General features: G+C 41.4%; 1 long non-coding RNA gene across 1 annotated transcript in view; it reads left to right on the forward strand.

The window, feature by feature from the left end:
• The first annotated feature begins 1560 nt into the window (after window positions 1-1560).
• Window positions 1561-7440, forward strand: part of LOC110307559 — a 6742-nt gene continuing 862 nt past the window's right edge. Inside the window, exons 1-2 of the long non-coding RNA XR_002379415.1 lie at window positions 1561-1633; window positions 4664-4757. This is a non-coding gene — a long non-coding RNA (uncharacterized LOC110307559). The remainder of the gene's footprint in view (window positions 1634-4663; window positions 4758-7440) is intronic.

Genomic DNA, 7440 nt, shown 5'->3' on the forward strand with positions numbered 1-7440 from the left:
TCTTCTCCTTGTGTCCTTACATGGCTGAGAAAGAGGAAGTGAGCTTTAGAAGGTAGTTTATGTTCAGGGCACTAATTTCATCCTTTGGGGGAATCCCTCTTGACTTAATCACATACCCCATCCCCATCCCCAGGTCCCATCTCTACATCCATTGTGCTGAGGTTAGAATTTCAGCATATAAATGTAGAGGGGCCAGCCCTTAACAAGTGCCTGGAATGTAGTAGGCCCTCCATGGCTGTGGCTATTGATCCTATTGCACAGGACTAAGGAGTTGTGGGTTCATCTAAACTCATTTGGCTGGTAGAGGAACAGTGGAGGTCCTGCACACAGCAAGCACCAGGCTCAGAGGCAAGGGGACTGCAGAGTTTTTAGGAACTATGAAGAAGCTTGGAGAGAAGAGAAATGACAGGTAGTATTTTTTAAATGCTCATGACACAGTGTGTTTTTTATTATTTCCCTAGTATTATGAAGCAGTTGGTGCTGTCAGTAGCTGTTAGATAAAACTGGATACTCCTGCCCTCACTCTTATGGTCAAGTTCCTAGCAGATATATAAGATTTGAGATCTGGGAGATTTGTAAAACTGCATTATGTCTAAAATAATTCTAGCATTATTTGCACTCTTCCCTTTTAATTGTTAGTATCTTATAAGAAGTGTCTGGTTTACTTGTAAAAAGCTATAATGTATAGACAAGTACTGTAGCATATATACACAATTGGAGCAACTGTGTAGATTTAATCTTATTGTAGCTCTGACTAAAAAAGATTGTTAGTTTTAATTATACATTTTATTTAGAGCAATAAACTTCACATCAGCCCATAACCGATACATAAGCTACTGGTAAGAAATTTTGTTTCTTTATATCCACACTGAGGTTACAAAATTCTAGACTATCTCCACTTAAGCTAGCTACTTTGAGAATAGCACCTAAACTGTGATGGTCAATTTATCATCACAGTGACAAATACCTAACCACACAAGTTAAAAGGAAGACTTTAACTTCACTCACAGTTCAGATCTTCAGTCTACACACTGGAAAATACTAGATGTGGGGTGGTATTTAACAATGTGACATATGAATTTCCTTGCACATAGTAGTATACAAGCTTCCTGTTTCCTAGAACACTATGCACAAAGGCTTTGTATAAAGTACATGATGAGCACATATTTCTCACTTTCTGTTTTATTGGCAAAGAGGAGCCAGGAATACCAGCAGGAAAGAGCCCTCTCCAATGGATGAAATCAATAATTTTGATCCTGTCCCAGATCCCAGAAACCTTAGTCTTAACTGTGTTAAATTTAATACTGGAATAGTAGTGGAAAGAGGGTGGAGTACTCTTTAACAAAGCTTGTTCCCCTAACAAAAGTTGAATACCAGGAAATAAAATCAAGAGGTAATCCAATGGCCGTTATTTTGAGCTTGTTGCATGACAACAAAGCACCAAATTGGGACAAAGCATCTTTGTGCTCACCTTCCTCTTGGCACATTACATCTGATTCATGCAATCCATTACATCACAGGTACGTGGCTCACACCTGAATTCTAAATGCCTTTGTCTGAAGTTGCGGGTGAGACAAAGAAAAATATTGTTGGAAAATTTTATTCTAAAATTAAAGGAATTTTGAATAATAAGGTGAGCATATCTAGGTATTGTGGTGTACACCAATAACCCCAGCACTTGGTAGGCTAAGACAGGAGGAATTCAAGTTTGGGATCAATCTGTGTTCTGTAAGGATATCATGTCTTGGGGGGAAAGGAAGAAGACCAGGGCCATTTTTATCCACTTGTGAGCCCTATGAGCTACAACAATGGCTGACCTGGAGATATGCTCATGAGTTCATCAGCGGCACAAATGCTATGGGGATAATCTACTTTTTTCTGACTGGATTTAAGGCCCACTCTACAGGAGGACTCTCAAGCCTAATATTGTAATTGGGCCAAGAACCCATGTCCGGGGAGCCCAAACCTTCCAAATATAAACCTACTACCTTTCTCTTTATGTTGAATGGACATAGGGTCAAAATGCCTTCTAAATACAAATCTTGGTTCTCAAAGATTAGTACATCTCTCAGTCATTAGAGTAGTACCTTCTGCAGTGGATGATAGTGAATACAAAGACTCATAACAAGTCAAAGTGCAGAGGACAGTCTTTGTAAATTGCTCAGCTCTAAATGGAACATATGTAATATACCTCTCCTACAAGGCTCAGGGAACATTGCAGAACACAGGGCAGAAAGACTGTAAGAGCCAGAGGGTAGGGCAGACTGAGATGAAACAGTATCTTCTGGACATGACAGCTGCAGTCATGAACTTGAAGCACCTGTGTGTTGCCTGCACAATACCTGCATGAGAACAATCCAGTCAACAGTTCAGCATGGAATGGGGGAGGGGCACACAAGTCCCTATTCCCCGATAAGGAGCTATTGAGAGTTGAAGGTTGCTAAGGAAGGGAGAATTTTTTTATTTGGGGATGTGGTTCCCCACATGCTGTCTGTGCTCTAATTGATGGCACACACCCATGTGTATATGGGAAACACTAACAGAATTCAGTGGAATGTTTATATATTTACTTATTTATATTTTTATGTATATGAGTGTTTTTCTTGTGTGTATGTTTGTGTACCATGGATGTGCTTGAAATCCAAAAGAAGCCAGAAAAGAGCTTTGGATCCTCTTGAACTGGAGTTATAGGTTGTTGTGAGCTGCTACGTAGGGGCTGGGAAACAAATCTTGTTCCTTTGCCAGAGTAGCAAAGCTCTTAACTGCCGAGCCATCTCTCTAGCCCCTAAGTGGATTATGTGCAAAGAGAAGACATTAATTGAGAAGTTGTGAGGGGTCTGAGAGGAGATGGAGTATAAGAGTGTACAGGTGAATATGGTTGAAATAATGTATAGTGTATACCTAAAAACGTTAAATTGAAATCATTTTGCCATACTTCTGTGGGTTTATATTCACATAATTCTGTTCTATTGATTTATCCTTTTGCTAATATCATATGGTTTTGATAGTAATGTGATTAGCCCAATTTTCTTCCTCTTCAACTTGTTTTAGTTGTCCTAATTACTTCAATTTTCTCCTGACCTTTGAATCAGCTTATTTGGAAAATATACAGCTGAAACCTTTTGGAGATTGGTATTAACTCTCTAGATTGTCTGGGGGAAAATTGACATCTCAGCTGTGAGGTCTTCTGACCACTAAGTATGGTGTGTTTCTCTTTTTATTGAGAATTCTGCTTCTTCTGTCTGTATTTTATAGTTTTCATCATACTGATCCTAGACATGAATTGTTAGATTTATCTTTTAACATTACATTTTTTGTGGTGAACTGTTGTAATTTGTTTAAATGCTATTTAATTCTTGCTGTAATATAGGGATGAATACATTTGCCTCTCTTTCCTCTGAGTCTAATTTATTATTTTGAGTTTTTACAATTTAATTATTATTTCAAGTACAATTTTGCACATGTATACTGTGAGGGAAGGTGTGGTGAAACCACTGAGCTACACTACCCTGTGGGTAGACAGAGAAGTTTACTGGGGGAAGAAGCTTCCGGGATGCCAGGAAACATATTCATGTAGATTTATTTTGTGACACACCTTAGCAAAAGTAGTTGGAGTGATTTGCCTTTATGAAGCATCCTCAAAGCATTTTTAAAAGATTTACATTTTACAATTTTATTAATTCTGAGAATTTTATGCATTGTATTTTGATTATATTCTCTTCCCTTTTCAAACTCCTCTCAGATCCAGTCCGCATTCCAACCTTGTTTAGATATATTTGTTTTGTGTGTGTGTGTGTGTGTGTGTGCATGTATGTTTTCCTTGCATGTATTAGGTACACCTTGTGTGTACCTGATGCCTGCAGAGGCCAGAAGAAGGTGTCAGAGCCTCTTAATACGGAGTTATAGGTGATTGTGAGCTGCCTTGTGGGTGCTGGGACCCAAACCAGGTCCAACGCAAAAAGCACCAACTATTCTTAACTACTGAGCCATTCTTACTAGTCTCTCCAAACATTTCATTTTGTTCTCATACATGTAGCAACTCTTTTCACACAGCTTTTGTTTCTATGTAGTATGTAATTAATTGTGTAACGAATATCATCTGAACAAATGGCTATCCATTGGGGAGTAACCTCATCAGACTCCCAGGAAGCACTCAAATGAAGCTGTGGGGAGCACCTCAGTGCATTAGAATCACCAGCTACCATCCTCTCTCTGCAAGTGTGTTTTGCTTTCCTGGAGAGACTCAGAAATGCCTGTGCTCCCCAAGCAGGGAAGGCAGCTGCAGAAGAAAGAAACAATCCCGTCCAGTTCCTGCTTGGAGACTTTATTAGAGATTTGGGCCTGGTAGGAGATTTTGAAACCTCAAAAGACAACCTTGGTGACATACGTCTTCCAATAGTACTACATTTCTATTTGCTCTAATCTCTCTCTAACAGTGCCACTGGCCCCAATGAATAAGCATTCAAATACATGAGACTATGAGGGCCATTCTTACTCAAAGCACCACACCCACTGTAAAATGTGTGAAAAGGAGTTCCCTGCACAGCTTGAAGGCAGTTCCACTGAAGGACTTTCTCTCACCACACCAATTATATTACCTGGAGTGGGGGTGGGGGGTCTCAGGAGTCCTGTAAACTTCCTCAGTCTCTCTTCCTCCCTCTAGGAGGAATGTTTCAAGCTAGAAGAAGCCGCTACAAAACAGCAAAGACTCAGCATGGTGGATGGACAAAGAAAAAACTGGTTCATCTTGAGAGTTAGTAAGTGGTCTTTTGAGAAGTCTCCTATAGAACAATATAGATAAAAGAGACAAGAAAGACATAAGAAGGACATATGTGACTATATTTAGGAATAAAATGGATGCATAAATGTCTTAAGAACATAAGCATGCATTTTATATTGTTCATGATATTCTTTCCAAATGAACATTTACGACAAAGTAAAAAGCTGTTATGATCATGTTTTTGAAGAATAGCTAATGTAGTAGAAACTTTTAGTATACAAATGTTAAGTAATGTGATCCCAAATTGTAAAAAGTATATTTAATTATAGAAAATAGGGAACAATACTTGTCATATTTTCAAATATTTATCATAATTATCTTGGGCTGCTGGATCAGAGCAGCTTTTGCTTTGTTATAAATGGTCATTTGGAAGGAATATCATGAATGGTATAAAATGCATGCTTATATTCTTAAGACATTGATACATCATCATCCATTTTATTCCTAAATATAGTTACATATTATGGTTGGAGGTCCCCCCCCCCACTTCACATGTTAAGCAATTGTTGCTATGGCCATACATCGAGAAGGAAGATGAAAATCAGAAGACGGTAATTCTTTCTCTACTTTCTTGGCTTTATTCAAGTGTCTGACAGGAACACCCACCTTGTCCTCGAAGTTCAAACTTTAAAAATTCAGGATTTTGGCATTTCCCAAGCTTCCTAAGGAAGCAGGAGAACTGTAGTGGTCTGTACTATTTGGTAAATTACATTCATGTGATGACAGGCATAATTACAGCCTTTACAAGGCTATTTATTTAATAGAATCATCACTATTGCAATTTTATGAAATTACAAGTGAAGGTCAGAGCCAACTTCACACATGTCTCTTCACAGTCATCCAGAGCTTCGTTCGTTTCTGTTAAGGACATGAGCTCCATGCAGTAGAGAGCTAAACCAGCAGCCATTAAATGAGTCGTCTAATTCTTCCTTCTGGGTTCCCTGAATGAGTTCTGCTTGCTAATAGGGGTTAACAGTATAAATGACTTCAATTTTCTACTAGGAGCATTGTGAAGAAGATCACAGAGCATTGGCTTCTAAGCACCTCTCAAGGCTTATGCGTCTGCTCCTTGTCATGGGCCTCATAAGGTTCTTACCTTCCCCTGGGTCATAATGTTTCTCACTTCTAAGCCATGGACACACCCACATACACACACACCACATACCTACCTGGGGGGGGGGTTGGCTAATGAGACATTGTAGGGTCTGCACTTCAAAAGAAACTCCATTTTCTGGGAACCATTGCATGCAGTTCTAGGGGTCACTTTCTGTCCAGGCACTCAGCAGCGGCACTCAAAGTCAGAGCAGTGAATACATCAGGAGCACCAGAGGCTGCAGCGTCACAATCAGCAGTCATTGTAACTGGAGGCAGCTGAGCTCTGGAAAGGCTGGGGTGGGATAGAGAAGGGTGGAGGGGACCCCAGGCTTTAACAACAGTTCTCAAGCATCCCTGCACATCAGAATCCGATGGGATCTTTGAGATGTCCTTAGGCCGATCCAACCCTATGGACGTCAAATCTCTACGCCAGGGTGAGGTGTCTGGATCCATTTTTACCCCCAGGTTACAGCAATGTGCTGGAGATGCTCTGTTTCACAAAATTTGGGTTTGCAAGAAGGTTTGCAGATGGAAATGGGGGCAGTTGATTCCTCTGCCCCGTTAGCTACGTAAAGGGTCCATGATTCACCCAAGGAATGACACCCTGGACTCAAATAGTATGTAGACACAAGGAGTGAAGGTCCAGCATACTGGGGTCTCCCCATCACCAAGATAGAGAGACCCCCAAAGCGAGTTCTCAGGCCCAATTTAAAGCACCCTAGGGGAATCCTGGGGTAGGTGGGCTTTGTCTTACCCTATCTCTAAGGACATTCCATTACTGGGGTAAGGCAGCTAGCTGGAAACTACTAAACCATTCCCATTGTCCTTGTTTCAGGACAGGTGGTGGGGAAGTTTCTGACTGGTGCCTGAAGCCTGGGTTTTTAGGCCTAGTTTCTTTAACTGCCAATTTGAAGCCTGTCATGGAATCAGCCTTGCCTTCTCACTAAAAGTCTGAAGGTGCCACCGTGTTGGACTTGCATGGAGCCTCCACCGACCAATGTGTTAATTAGCATTATATTACTATAGTATATATGTAGAGTACATCTAATATAGATTATTAGATTAGAAGTTTTCACTCAGTTTTAGAGGTTTCAGTGCATGACTGATTGGACCCATAGATTTGTATTCAGGTGAGGACATCATGTTCTCACATGTTCTGACAGGAGCCTGTGGCAAAACAAAAGTGCCAGGAGGGAGTTAGGGAAGCAGAAACCGGCCTGAATAGGACCACAGGCCTCATCCGGCCGGACCAGCACCGGGGTAGCTAGAGCGCAGGGTCGGCTGACACCCGACAGCTACCCACGACCCCCGCCACAGGATTTTGAGACTGTTGGTGAGTGGAACACAGCTTCTGCTCCAGTCCAATCACGCGGGACCTGAGACTGCATTACTTAGGGAAGCAGAAACCAGCCTGAGTAGGGCCACAGGCCTCATCCTGCCGGACCAGCACCTGGGTAGCTAGAGCGCAGGGTGGGCTGACACCCGCCAGCTACCCACGACCCCCCACCACAGGATTTTGAGACTGCTGGTGAGTGGAACACAGCTTCTGCTCCAGTCCAATCACG

The sequence above is a fragment of the Mus caroli genome, chromosome 13 (genome assembly GCF_900094665.2).
Source record: "Mus caroli chromosome 13, CAROLI_EIJ_v1.1, whole genome shotgun sequence".
NCBI lineage: Eukaryota > Metazoa > Chordata > Mammalia > Rodentia > Muridae > Mus > Mus caroli.